The following is a 14,255-nucleotide window of genomic DNA, read 5'->3' as shown; positions in this document are numbered from 1 at the left end:
CAGAATGCAGATTTGGTGAGTTTACGTTTTTTTCATCCATTACTCACATCTGTACGTGTAACATTCTGGAAAATACAGACCTCTGAAAACGAATGACCCACTTATAATATTACGTTTTTCTGCTCCCTTTCAAGAAGTGAATGTGATCAGAAGAGCGCTTCTGCTAATAAGGGTAACTCTTAACGTACTTCACAGAATTCTTCAGTGCAGAGACAAGACAAAAGACATACTGACGTGCCGTACATTTCCTCTTGCAACACAACAGGAAGCTGCGCACCCGCTAGTAAACTTGAAATTTCCGGAGCGCCTCAGCCATGCACAGCAAATGAATACGTATTTGCAGCAGTAAGTAGCTGTTGGCCTTTTGGCTGGAATTTTATTCATAAGTCTAATGTTTTCATTTAATAACTTGGCTGGTTTCACTGTAGTAGCAGCCAGTTAACTAGAAACAGTATAAATTCTTTTCTGAAATAACGTCTTTATGCAACCAGCGAACTTTGGACGTTAACGCAAATCATTCCCTCACAGTTCGTACGCGTAATCAAATTAGTTGTAATTCAGAGCATACCACAGCTAGCAAGGGCATTCATCTCATACCTGTTCATGAACTACATAGTTCAATCAGGGAGACATATTTCATTTACGTGTAAAATATAATGACAGGAAAATAATGTTGGATACATAACAAGTCTCATTCACAATGGTAATCACCTATCACGAGTACTATCTCTCTAGTCCTTAGCTTCAAACCGCCATAGGGGCTCCTCTGTTTTTCACGTTTGGACAAAATTTATTTTCATTTCAACTTTGTAGCCGGTGCCCTTCTTGTCGCCACAATAGTATGTTTATCTAAGGGGTGCTAAACCACTGTAGAAGGAAATGTAACGAACTTGTCTGCGGTTACCAATATGGCAACACATACAGCTGCTCAAACACCGACAGCCGTATGTTTGCCGTTCCTGTTAGTCTATCGTTAGTGGCGCGCACTTCCCACGGGCTATGGCTACCAGAGGTCAGTATTCCTAGGTATCATTTATCACTTTAAAACGCAATAAGTAATCTACGTAACGTTTCTTGTTTCCTACTTTATCCATTTGCTTTCACAGGGCCTAGACGCTTGTAAATTACGTTTATTGGAAAAAAATTGATAAAGCACGTCCCATGTGCAGCGCGACTATGAATGGAAGGTAAAGGGGAGTAATTATCGGGAACCGAGATGGTGGGATGCGCGGGGGGGGGGGGGGGGGGGAGGCGGAGGGCGGTGTACAGAAGTTTGCGCCACTGCCTGACAGCCTGACGTAATAGCTTCAAACCGAACGTCTCTAAGCTAAAGCACACTCCCTGCAGGGATAGAAACCACATTTCTTCGGCAAACAATATTTGTTTAACAGATCAGATTAGAACTTTTACTCCTCTTATTACACTGCTCTCTAAAGTTTCTTTTATTAGAGGGCTAGAATCACAGTGTATTGCGTACAGCGTATGTAGTAGTGCTAATACAAGTGTATTTTTAGTCCAGAAAATTCCAGTCAAACAAATTACTGCGCAAAGCATAAATGACTTAGGTATAGCACTCATGCAATGGTCAGTATCCTTCTTAGTCTTATATGATCCAAACATGTATCGTTTGCGGTGGGGTGGGATCGGTCATCTATATTGATGTTATCGCCATCATTCAGTCCACCTAGCTCTATAGGATTCTTGCGGATGACCTTTCACTCTGTGGTAGCAGGTACGTGCTAGGCAGTGTAAATCAGTGTTGATGAAACCACTACCTAATACCTACCACACACAGGCCGAGTAACTCTAGCTGAAAGTCAGTTCCTGGAAGTTCTTGATTTAAAAAAAAAACGGGCGTTCAGAATATTCAGTCTGCTTGCAGAAAAGCGTTTAAAATAGGATTAACTCTGTTTTTTATGTATACTGAAACACATGAAATGGCTATCAAGCCTGTATTTAATATGGTGAAACGTTATCATTGTAAGTTCACTGTCTGTATAACAGATATTCACTCGAAAAAGCAGCCAGAATTTTAGTAAGTCCGACACGAGTAATTTTAACGTTCTACCAGCCACAGACCCAGAGATATTCGCGAGATAAACATTCGGTCGTTTCAGTGGTCTTCTTCGTAAGAAGTACTCCCCAACTATTCGGTACAGAGCACGAAACACGCAACGCAGAGTTGTTACTATGACCAGAATGTTCACACGCTCATACCTCTCAAACTGATTAACTTAGAAACACCAAACTTTCATTGAAATGCTCGTACCGCCAGCCACTTCACTCACGATATGTCTGAAGCGAAAATAGCTCACTATTTCCTCATTTTACAGACTATTATCTGTAGGCCGGCTAGCAAGCAACTCTCTCGAGGTACTCTCCTCTGCACATTTCTCTGTTCGCATGGGAACAGCTTAGTTATGATTGGCTGTGGATCTAAATGACCAATCTGAACGTTCCTTCCTGATCATTCTCGTGGCAAATCTTGCCTTATCCAATCACTAATTTCATAGTAATTAATGTCAGCAAAACTTCAATTTCTTGCATTATGTTTAATGGAAATGAGCAAAGAGCGAAATATTCTTCAAAATTAATAAACTGGCTGCTTTTATACAAAAGCATGCTCACACAGACACACGTCACCTGAATCGTGGTTGCATCATGACTTTGCCACAGTTCGTTTTGTACAAGGGTTTACGTAAAATGAAATATTATATTTTAACGTATGTCCCACATACACTCTCTCAATCATTCTCACAGACTCACCCAACAAAATATAATCAAAAAATAATTTTTACCGATTTTTGTATTGCGTATTTCAAAGTGACTAAAGTTTTAAAAAGAAAATTCTAATTAATTGATTTTTGTGCACTAACATCTTTTTAATGACTTCAAATAATAACGAAAGTCAATCTGTTATTGTTCCTAACTTGGTTTTAAAAAACAAGAGTAGGTTTCTGCATTTTAGGTAATTCTCCTTATCTCTTGAACAATAATAATTAGAAATCTTAAATTTTGACAGCATCATTCCATTAATAACAAAAGGCTGTGTACCACATTTGAACAAAATCGGATAGTAACTAATGCGTAGTGGGTATGAATCTTCGTATCGGCTGAATGCAGTTCTCACGGAAGAGCGGAAAAAAGAACATAGCCATCATGCAGCCACCTCACTAGACGACTGCGTGCCTTACCGCAACGAACGTTATCTCGTAATAACTTGCTGCGTTACACGTTCCCAGTATCGCTGACGTACAGTGACAGTTCACACATCCTTATCTCGATTACGGTGTAAGTGACTGATGTCACTTACGGATCACTATATTAATGTAAAGAACTTTCAGCAAAAATATTGGTGCCCACTCTTTAAGTACACTTTAACTGTGAAACAATTATCAGTATGCTGACTTAGTTCTACGTCATCGTTTCTTGAGTGTCTGAATGACCTGCAGACAATTAAAGAGACTCATACTTCAAGAACTTAGAGTCAGATCATTACGGGGGAACTTAGATCACAAATTCAGGCAAATTAAAATATTACAGCTCTTTCTTGCATGACACTTATCGCTCAGTCTTAGATCCTAAGATGATTTAGTCAGTACATGAACACTCTTCTTCCTGCATTTCATCTTTCAGAAGGAATTCTGTGAACTTTCCGTTTCATCTGCGCTTGAATAGTGCAGGCGGAAGCACAGTGCCGTGGCACGACTTCACTCGCAGCTTTTGAAAATACTTAACACTTTCTGTGCAACACACGTAAAGGGTGGGTCCAATATGGCCGGCTGCATTACGTGACTACAGCCACTCACGAACTGTGCTCGTGGCAAGCAGACGGGAAAATAATGGGCATACTTTCTCTGCAAATCTTTTAAACTTATTGCAGGTAAGGTTGTGCTGAGAAATAATTTTTAAGAAAAAAATTCCACTTGATGCGCCGTTTCCGAGTTAATTTGCATTGAAGTTAGCCAATCAGGACGCAGCGCGCGTAAATTCAAGCCACCCGTCAGACACGATGTCGCCAAACGCATTCATAGTTTTCTTTCCTAAAGCCGAGCACGAGGGCGATACAAAAATTCAACATGGAACGGTAGTAACGATCGAATCTAAGCCAAGGGCTGAGCGGTCTCGTGCGCTATCACCTACACTCTGAGAACAACTGACAGTAACTGTACGAGTATCTGGCGAACAATTTGAATTTGCACGTGCAGTAGCCTGAGTGGCTAATTTCAATGCCAACGGCGCAACGTATCGTGTTTCTTTCTTAACAAGTATTTCTCAATACAACCTACCCTGCCACTCCCTGACAGGCTTGTCAGTTTTTGAAAACCCTGTATAGACTTTTATGGGTGGCAAGTCATTTGCGCCATCCGCTTCTGTATCATCTGTGTGCGTTATGTGTGTCGTAGTATTTTAACTATTCGTGTGTGAAATTTTATGTGGCGGACATTGGGAACCAACCACGTATTCTCCAAAACGATCCGGGATAGCCATGTCCCCACTATCCGAGGTACCAAACCAATGATAGTTAATGCGCAGCGAGGAATCGAAGCGGGCTTCGCTCCCCCCCCCCTCCCCCCCCCCCCCCCGCCCGTCTCGAACTACACCACACTGCGCGTTCTGCGATAAGAGCACTTCTTGACCAGTCTGAAATCGCCGCAAGTAAAAAAAGTCATTTTTTCGAGACTCAAATAGGTTTCTAAAGTCTCAGGAATCCGTATTGCACCAAAGAGTACCGATATCGCAGGAACATACGAGTAAAATTGCGCCTTCTTTGCGAGATGGCAGTAGGCACATTTTCAATCAAGCGAAAGGAATATACAGCACATCCTGATAGCACTTTCCATGTTTTCCTTCAAAGTGCTAAAAACAACACGGTTTTGGAACGTATGCTAGATAGCGATAACGAACTTTGTTTCTGCTTCTTTTCTGTGGGCCCCTGAAAGGACTAGGCGGCCGCCACGATACGCAACGCAGACTGGAGTGCTATGCAACACGGAGGTAGTTCCCCAGGCATTAAACATGCCGCGCGTCAGATGTTGCGGCGGCGACTGTCACGGCTTCCTAGAAGTCACTCGATCCGGACTGCGCCACCGATTTGCCGGCTGAGTCACATCATAAGTCACAAACCAAAAAAAAAACGTGCATAGGTCACGGACATAACTTGGCACTGCTCCCAAGCTACACAGCTCTCAATGGAAGTGGTGTGGAGTCAGGTGGACGGTTCTGAGTATTGTTATATTTTCTACCTGAAGCAGCTAGAGTCAGAGTATTAAACTGGTCGCATTTTGACAGGTAGTGAGATGGAGTGACCCCGCCGTCGCTATACCAATGGGAACGAGGCACTGCCGTCTCCCACGTGTTGGTGCTTCAAATGTTCCGAGCATTGTGGCTGCAAGTTCCCTGTGAGCAGTAGGTGTAAGAGCTGGCCGGGGTGGCCGAGCGGTTCTAGGCGCTACAGTCTGGAACCGCACGACCGCTACGGTCGCAGGTTCGAATCCTGGCTCGGGCATGTGTGTGATGTCCTTAGATTAGTTAGGTTTAAGTAGTTCTAAGTTCTAGGGGATTGATGACCTCAGAGCCATTTGAATCATTTGAAGTAGGTGTAAGAGATTCGCGTAAACATTAGTTTCGCGTGGCTTACGACCTGAGATGAAAGTATTTGAAAGGAGGATACATTGGAAACAATGAATATCTATACTGCATGTGAATTTCAGAATCTTTAGTTACTTTCTTGGAGAGATAAAGACTTCGGTCTTCATTCTTATTGTGAGTTATGTATTGACAAAACTGCAGAAGAAACATTAACGCCGTTTTCCGAAGCTTACGCAAATCAAAAGCAATGTGGTACGTAACTTTGGAAAAATTCGTAAAATTCGTTGCCGAGCGAGGAATTTTGGTAACAAACAATAAAATAAGTTTCTCAGTGACACCAACAGCTTTCGAGATATTAGGTGACAATTTTCACACTGTTTATGGAACGGAAAAATTTTACTCATTTAAAAACTGAAATACTTCGCTCTGACCATAATAAAAATTAAGGGCAGATATTTGACGTGCGTAGGGACACTGCAGAGATGTGTAAGTGAATTTCAGATTTTTCTTCGTGGTTTTTGTAGGAGACAGAGAATTTAAGGCGACGTTCTATTGCCATGAAGAACAGACAGCTGTGGCGCCTAACTGCAGACAAGACTTGTCGAGAAAACATCCCCAATTGAGACCATAAACCTCAAATTCCGACTAAATCAGGCTCTAGACTACGTAGGGTGCGATCGATACTCGTACTGTTAAGCTTCTCATGTTCGGCGTTCACAGCCATGTAAAATTTTTTTAAAGGTCAACATATTAGCGTTGACTGTACTAACTTGGTGTAATCTGCGACTTTGTTGACGTCTGTCGCTGTTGATAAAAGACCTCATGAAGTGAAGTGGCAGTTACATGCAGGCCTTATGGATTTAGGAATTTTCTCTGTAACTCATTTCAAGCCATCAGCAAAAAATGTGTCGGTCACCCATCGTGTTGATACCACATTCTGTACCTTTTTCCTAAAGCTATTTCTTCCAATAACAGACCTAATGTTTCTTGCAGGAATGTGGTGTATTTTCCATGGCTCGTGAGTGTAGCCTCGTCAGTAAATAAAATCAAGTTAATAACTGTGCTATCCCTCGGAATGTGAAGTAGAGTCCATCGGCAGAATTCAATGCAACGCATAAATCCGTACCAGTTAATTCTTGGTGGAGACTTATATGATAATGATGATATTTATGGCGATGTAGATCACGAACAACACTACTTTCGTTCATGCGATTCGACGCGAACTAATACGAGGATCTGGAACCACAGTGGCAGGAGTACCAATTTCCGTTTCCTCATTAGTAACTTTCCTTTCCGGATATGTCTCCTATGCGTTAAAGGTGCAGTTCTTCTGAATTTATCATACAGATATTTAAATGTCCGACGTATACGGTAAGTACGTTCAGGATATCTTTCAGCGTATATGTCTCTACCTCTCACTGAATTTCGTGGGCATTCTCCATAAATGAGAAGCATATCGAGTTGTTCTTCGTAGGAATACATCGTTCACATTCGCTTGATTCGACGATACTGCCCTTACCGTTCCTATTAGTGTTGTACTGCAAACTGTTGAATGGTGTTTCCATGTCAATGGCACACTAGATGGGTACGCCATATTCTGCGAATATTTACTATTTCCACGATATACGAGAGAGAACTGTCAGAGCATGTGCTTCGATAAGTGCCGAAGTGATAAGGAATACCACTCAATCCATGATAAGAAGATGGCAGCATTGCATTGATACCAATCCCATCACTTCGAACACCTTCAGTAAATTGACATTCATGCCATCTCTTTGACCTTCGTTGACCTTCAAACACCTTACTGTTAGACATCAGTGGATTCGTCCCGAAAGCCGCTATCAGAAAATAGGTACCAAACAATAGCATCCCATTAAAAAAAAAGTTGACCTTCATATCTCTAACGCAACCCCACCTAGAAACAAAAAACCAGCGTCTATAATGGCACCTGTTGACTCGTGCAACATTTGTCCCACAAACTTTTCAGCTACAATCATACTTCCGGAGTTATACTAGGTGGCAATAGTTAGTGACTCACCCTGTATACAGCATAATACCTGACGTACAGCATAGAAGATTTATTTATCTCGGGACATTGATACCAATGGAACCTTATTTCGGCAATGGTACCTAGATCTGAACACTCAGAAGGCGGATGATTTCAGTAAAATTTTCGACCCTGAAGAAAAATGCTAATGGTCATTCCAAACCGTCAGCTGTTCATGTACACTATCTGATCAAAAGTATCCGGACGGCCGCAAAAACATACGTTTTTCGTATTAGGTACATTGTGCTGCCACCTACTGCCAGGTGCTCCATATCAGCGACCTCAGTAGTCATTAGACATCGTGGGAGAGCAGAATGGGGTGCTCCGCGGAACTCACGGACTTCGAACGTGGTCAGGTGATTGGGTGTCACTTGTGTCATACGTCTGCATGCGAGATTTCCACAGTCCTAAACGTCCCTATGTCCACTCTTTCCGATGTGATAGTGAAGTGGAAACGTGAAGGGACACGTACAGCACAAAAGCGTACTGGCCGATCTCGTCTGTTGACTGACAGAGACCGCCGACAGTTGAACAGGGTCGTAGTGTGTAATAGGCAGACATCTATCCACACCATCACACAGGAATTCCAAACTGCATCAGAATACACTGCAAGTACTATGACAGTTTGGCGGGAGGTGAGAAAATTTGGATTTCATCGTCGAGCGGCTGCCACACATCATGTCGGTTAATGGCAAACAACGTCTCGCTTGGTGTAAGGAGAGTAAACATTGTAAGATTGAACGGTAGAAATATGTTGGTGGAGTGACGAATCACGATACACAATGTGGCGGCCCGATGGCAGGGTGTGGTTATGGCGAATGCCCGGTAAACGTCATATGCCAGCGTGTGTACTGCAAACATTAAAATTGGGAGGAGACGGTATTATGGTGTGGTCGTGTGTTTCATGGAACGGGCTTGCACTGCTTGTTGCCTTGCGTGGCACTATCACAGCACAGGGCTACATTGATGTTTTAGCACCTTCTTGCTTCCCACTGTTGAAGAGCAATTCGGGGATGGCGACTGCATCTTTCAATACGCTGGAGCACCTGTTCATAATTAACGGCCTGTGGCGGAGTGGTTACAAGACAATAACATTCCTGTAATCGACTGGCTTGCACAGTGTCCTGACGTGAATCCTAGAGAACACCTTTGGGATATTATGGAACGCCGACTTCGTGCCAGGCCTCACCGACCAACATCGACACCTCTCCTCAGTGTAGCACTCCGTGAAGAATAGGCTGCCATTCCCAAAGAAAACATCCAGCACCTGATTGAACGTATACCTGCGTAAGAGGAAGCTGCCATCAACGCTAAGGGTGGGCCAACATATTTAATTACAGTATTGCCGATGGAGGGCGCCACGAACTTGTAAGTAACTTTCAGCCAGGCGTCCGGATAATTTTGATCACATAGTGTACTTCGTTTTCTGAAAATGACGACGGTAAACCAGCTCTGAGTTAAGCCTTATGAAGATAAAAGAGTAACATTAAAACAAGCAGCAGTAACAAGAGCAATAGACAACATCATTCCATTTAATATTCGGCTTAACATGTTTCAGTTAGTATTGTTATTATTATTATTATTAAGAATTTTGACCATCACTGTTTACCATATTCAACATTTTCTTTTCATTTAGCCAAATCCTTTTTTTTATTTCTTATAATAAATTTGCAGTTTGTTAATTTTTCTCCTTTGACAATTTTTTTGCACCGACTAATTGTTAAATAAATTTTAGTTAACTGCGAAATATTTTCTCCTCTTCCTTCTAACTCCCTGCCGCCCAATGCTCATCGTATTAGTTGGTTCGAATTTAAAGGGTGATTTGCTCTGATGTCTTCTCTATATTACTAAAAGGCTAACTATATTCAAGGCAACCAATCCCTATGGCAGGCGCCTGTCAAACCGATTCCAATGGCTAAATAAGTTTGATTTTTGGCATTTCATATAATTATTGACCTATATAAATAGATGAAAATCCTGTCATAATCTATTACTTATGAGGTATAATCTGATACGAAGGTTTAACAAAGTAAGTGAAGTATTCTAGTTAGAAGCATTGTATGTACACTGTTGTTTGGAGAAAGTTAAACACCAATACCGAGAGGTGTGATCACAGTGAAATTTGTTTCACCGGTTAGGGACATGTTACTAAACAAATGATTATATTTACACGCCTGTACGTGCGCTGTGACTGTGGAAATTCATTACAGAATAGCGCCGCCACGTGCTGCAATCACCACGTGAAATTTAAATCCTGTTTGTCGAAGGAGGACGTACTCATTTTTCAACTGAATGAGAGTCAATTGCCTTTCTAAAGGCATCACGCTTGTCGGTAATCTGCTGTAATGGATCGATACATAGACAGTATTGGCATTACACTGACAGTACATGAAAGTTGCCATCATACAACATCAAAGCACGTGATGTCCTCATAATTTCTGTTTCGAAGTCTGAAAGCGAATTACCAACAGCCACCTATAGTTTGAGGGTGAACATGGAACCCCACAATATAGACTTATGCTTATTATTGAAACTGGCACTTGATAATGTGATTAATCTGGTCGTACTAACTGATTCCTTGGAGGAAGCCTCATAGAAGTTTCTAGATAGTGCGCTATTGCCCAGGTCACGAAATCGAGACGTTTCTAACGGTCATGTGAAACCGGTAGTTATATGGACAGCCGTCCGTATATCAGCGAGAAGGAACAGCTTGTATTGATTTGATGTCCCATCTCAAAGGCAACATCCACTACACTATAAAATTAAGGTTTCAGACAAGGTTTCGCGATATAACATGTAGTGGATATTTCTTCCACAACTGAGGCTGCTGTGCGTGATGCTTAACAGACGTTCTCAGTGGACAGCCGCTTTGTCGAGTTCTAGTGAGCAGTTTCTCGGGAAATGACTGACAACTCTGAAGTTCAACATCTGATGTCACACTCTTTCGTTTCGAAGAGACGTTAACGATTACAGGTGAAAATTACTGGAGCTTCTGTGCAGGTACAAATGATACACTTGTTCTATAAAGGCACAACTACAACTTTCCACCGGCCGGGGTGGCTGAGCGGTTCTAGGTGCTACAGTCTGGAACCGCGCGACCGCTACGGTCGCAGGTTCGAATCTTGCATCGGGCATGGATGTGTGTGATGTCCGTAGGTTATTTAGGTTTAAGTAGTTCTTAAGTTCTAGGGGATTGATGACCTCAGAAGATAAGTCCCATAGTGCTCAGAGCCATTTGAACCATTTTTGAACAACTTTCCAGCTGAATATTATTATGTTTGCAATTACAAATGATAACTGCAAGTATTTCTACGTAATAACGTGTTTCTCAAATATCGCTTACACCAAATACCAGCGAGAAGATCTAGTGTAGTAAAGAACTTAAATTGTTGGAATCATTATTGTCAGTAGAGATACAAATCAAATCTCTGAACTCAGCTGGAAACCATTTCGCTCACGGAAAGATATGCAACTACTTTTGTGAATTACTTTCTGTACATCACGTTTTTTTACATTGGAGCTCTCTGTTCTTTTAACTAATTTTTATTTAGGTCGTTTCCGTGACAATAGCTGTGCAGTATGAGCCCGTTCCAAGTTCCTCAGAAAATTGTTTTCTTTCCGTACGGCGCGTTGGTGTCGCTCCGTCTCATAGGTAAAGTCGCTGAGGGATGAGTTACACGGTGTAATGCTGAGATACAAGGGGGAAAGAGTTCACCTTCCAGACATTTTCCTACTGTTAAAACAGCCAAGAAAATTTGTTATGGTATTATCATGTCTTACAAAATATTTATCAGAAACCGTAAGGTATATCTAAACAGCGATTTCGATGTACAATTGGTCTTCGTCAAGAGTATGAAATAGTATCCTCCCTTCTGGTTAAAAAAAGACGGAATTCAAGAACTGCATTGCAGCTACCCTCTTAACTGCTAAATGAGCATAACTTCTGGGCTCTTTAACCATTAACACAGGTAGGTCTTAGGTTTGGATGATCGTGGGATGAAAGTGAAGAATTTTCGTTACAGCTTTTGGTTCGCAGCACTCAGCAGGCCAAATTACGAATCACGGAATTCCCATTCCTGCAGAACATTCCGTCCTATTACAGATTTTACTGCTGGTTTGTTCGCTGAGGCCACTTCATCTACTGTAAATAACATTAGCACTTTTTTTTGTTCAAATGCTTTGTGTTGGGATGCTACAGCGTGTTCTTATGGTCTGTGTAGCATCTGTGTATGTTAGCTGAATCATTTCAGTCAACGTCAAAAGCAATTGAAGCTTCACTATAGGTTATTTTTATTTTACATGCTGCCTACGATTAAATGATGAACGATTTCGTATTACCTACGGAAATGATAAAACTGTTTTAATTGCAGGAAAGAAAATTGCAATATTTTGTAGCTAATGAATGTTGGTACAACTTTCCTAGTGTCGCTGTGTATGTTCTTGCAGGTAGACAAAAAATGGCTGCAGTTTCATCTCAGCGAAATACGTGAGCCGTCGATATGGAGCCTACGTCATTACATGTTGTGCTGTCGGCAGGAAAGACGCGGTTGGCAAAGGTGCGAAGGAGGGGAGGTGGGAGAGGAAGCACTGGCTAGTGACCTCGCGAGGAGAATCACCAGCAGTTGATCCGAGACTGCAGCAGCGCCAGCTGCGATCTTGTCCTTGATTGCGCAAGTCACCAGAGCAGCAAAATCTGTAAGTATTTCTCACTTTTATCTGGAGTATGACCTTTAGCCCGCCAACTGGCGTTTGATAGCTTTGCTTTATTTACATCACTGCTGATTCCCATCTTAAACCAAAGAGCATCCTAATGTAGGGTGCACAGAGCAAACTGGCACTATACACTGCTGGAGATCCCTCTGCAAAGACAATATTTTTCGTCTCATTTCCACCGCGCTGCTTAATTTTATTGATAGGTGCCCTGCTTCATGGATGCCGTGTGAAGTTCTCATGTGCTTCAGGCTGAAACTCTTTAATTTTACTGACATGAAAACTAATTCTCAGTCCTTAAAAGTTTTCTTTCCAGATGGAATGGAGCATTTACAACTTCAGATATGTCTGAATGCAACAGTTTGTTGTCTTTTGCGTTCACAAATTAGAAAATTCACTGGCTCCTCGGTCGAATATAGACGATAAGCTAGAATAAGATGCCATGTATGTTCTTACAAAGAACCGTTTTGTGTTGTTCTAAGATGCCATTAACTGTACCAATCCTTATTCAAAGCCGGTGAAGCATATAGCAGACTTGTTGCCTTATAGTTCTGTAGCTGTGTTGCAGCTTCATTGCCAGAGTGCAGTTTCATTGTCTTTACAGAGGTATAATGCATTAAGGTTTTACGAAAGTTTCCTTTTTTCGTTTAGGAATGGATCAATGTTGGGAATGTTTTTTGTAGTGAAGCGACAGATGAATGAATAGGTTAGATTCACATGGCTGTCCATCGTACAACTTCCTTGACATAACTAAAATTACCTTACTATCTGTGCAGGAACTTTGTTTTAAATTGATGTGATGTGAACCTTGGACATGAAAGGCAGACAGTTTGAAGCTAACAATCCGCCCGGTAAAAATAGGTACAGGAAATGAAATTAAACGTTGAACAACAAGTGCTGTCAACCGACCTGGTCAGGTACCCAAATGTGGAAATGCGGTAAATCCGTATGACGTTCCGAGCAGTGACTCATGGGCTGGAATTACACGACACACCCAATGCACACAGATCTGCACCAGCGCCGTAAGCATACGAGTCTGGAACTGCCAGCATTTTTGTTAGCGTTATTAAGCTGTACGTCTAAAATGTAGGTCTGCACCAAGGGTGCTGCTCCAAGGGTACACATTCGGAACTGTAAGATTATTTACATCATTGAGTCTGAATGATATTTTTTACTAATATTTAAACGTCTGAGAGGTCTACGTTCGCATTTATTACGTAATTGTTACCTTGCGCTGCCAGAACGAAATAACATTATGTCAATATAGAAATATGCGCATTCGGGAGGACGACGATTCAATCCCGCGTCCGGCCATTCTGATTTAGGTTTTCCGTGATTTCCCTAAATCGCTCCAGGCCAATGCCGGGATGCTTCCTTTGAAAGGGCACGGCCGACTTCCTTCCCCATCCTTCCCTAATCCGATGAGACCGATGACCTCGCTGTCTGGTCTTCCTCGAAAGGCAACAACAACAGAAATATGCACTAAAGTGTTTATGTCATGATCTTACAACCGAATTAATTTCACAGAATTCAGGATATGGAGGAGGTAATTATTTATGCAGCAGTTGAGGTGATAGTGGCCGCCGTAGTCATCAGGAGAAGAGTAGAACAACGACGTAATGCCAAGAGTAGTATTTGGGTTCGACCCTGGCTGGGAAGAAGGGGTGAAAGCAGGAGCATACAAACCTCTGATAATGAAGGAGTTGAGATCCGAACTTTTACGGGAATTAAGGAACTTCGTCAGAATGGACGAGTCTTGTTTTGACAAGCTGCTATCGATTTATATGACTGGATTCACGCTACTGACACAGTAATGAGGAACCACTGCACACATGGTTTATGTACTTCTTTTTATCGTTACCTGTGCCACTCCTCTCTCTTCTTCAGCTCAGGACAACTGTGCGAC

The 14,255-nt window shown here is 42.0% G+C and overlaps 1 protein-coding gene across 1 annotated transcript in view; it reads left to right on the top strand.

Annotated features, from left to right (window-relative positions):
- The first annotated feature begins 12,259 nt into the window (after nucleotides 1-12,259).
- The window catches only part of LOC126176804 (juvenile hormone esterase-like), a 136,666-nt gene continuing 134,670 nt past the window's right edge, over nucleotides 12,260-14,255 (top strand). Inside the window, exon 1 of the mRNA XM_049923984.1 lies at nucleotides 12,260-12,334. The gene's annotated coding sequence lies outside the window, so the exon portion shown is untranslated. The remainder of the gene's footprint in view (nucleotides 12,335-14,255) is intronic.

Source organism: Schistocerca cancellata, chromosome 3 (genome assembly GCF_023864275.1).
Source record: "Schistocerca cancellata isolate TAMUIC-IGC-003103 chromosome 3, iqSchCanc2.1, whole genome shotgun sequence".
NCBI classification, from domain to species: domain Eukaryota; kingdom Metazoa; phylum Arthropoda; class Insecta; order Orthoptera; family Acrididae; genus Schistocerca; species Schistocerca cancellata.
Note: the sequence above shows the minus strand (reverse complement) of the source record. Positions and strands in the feature narration are given on the sequence as shown.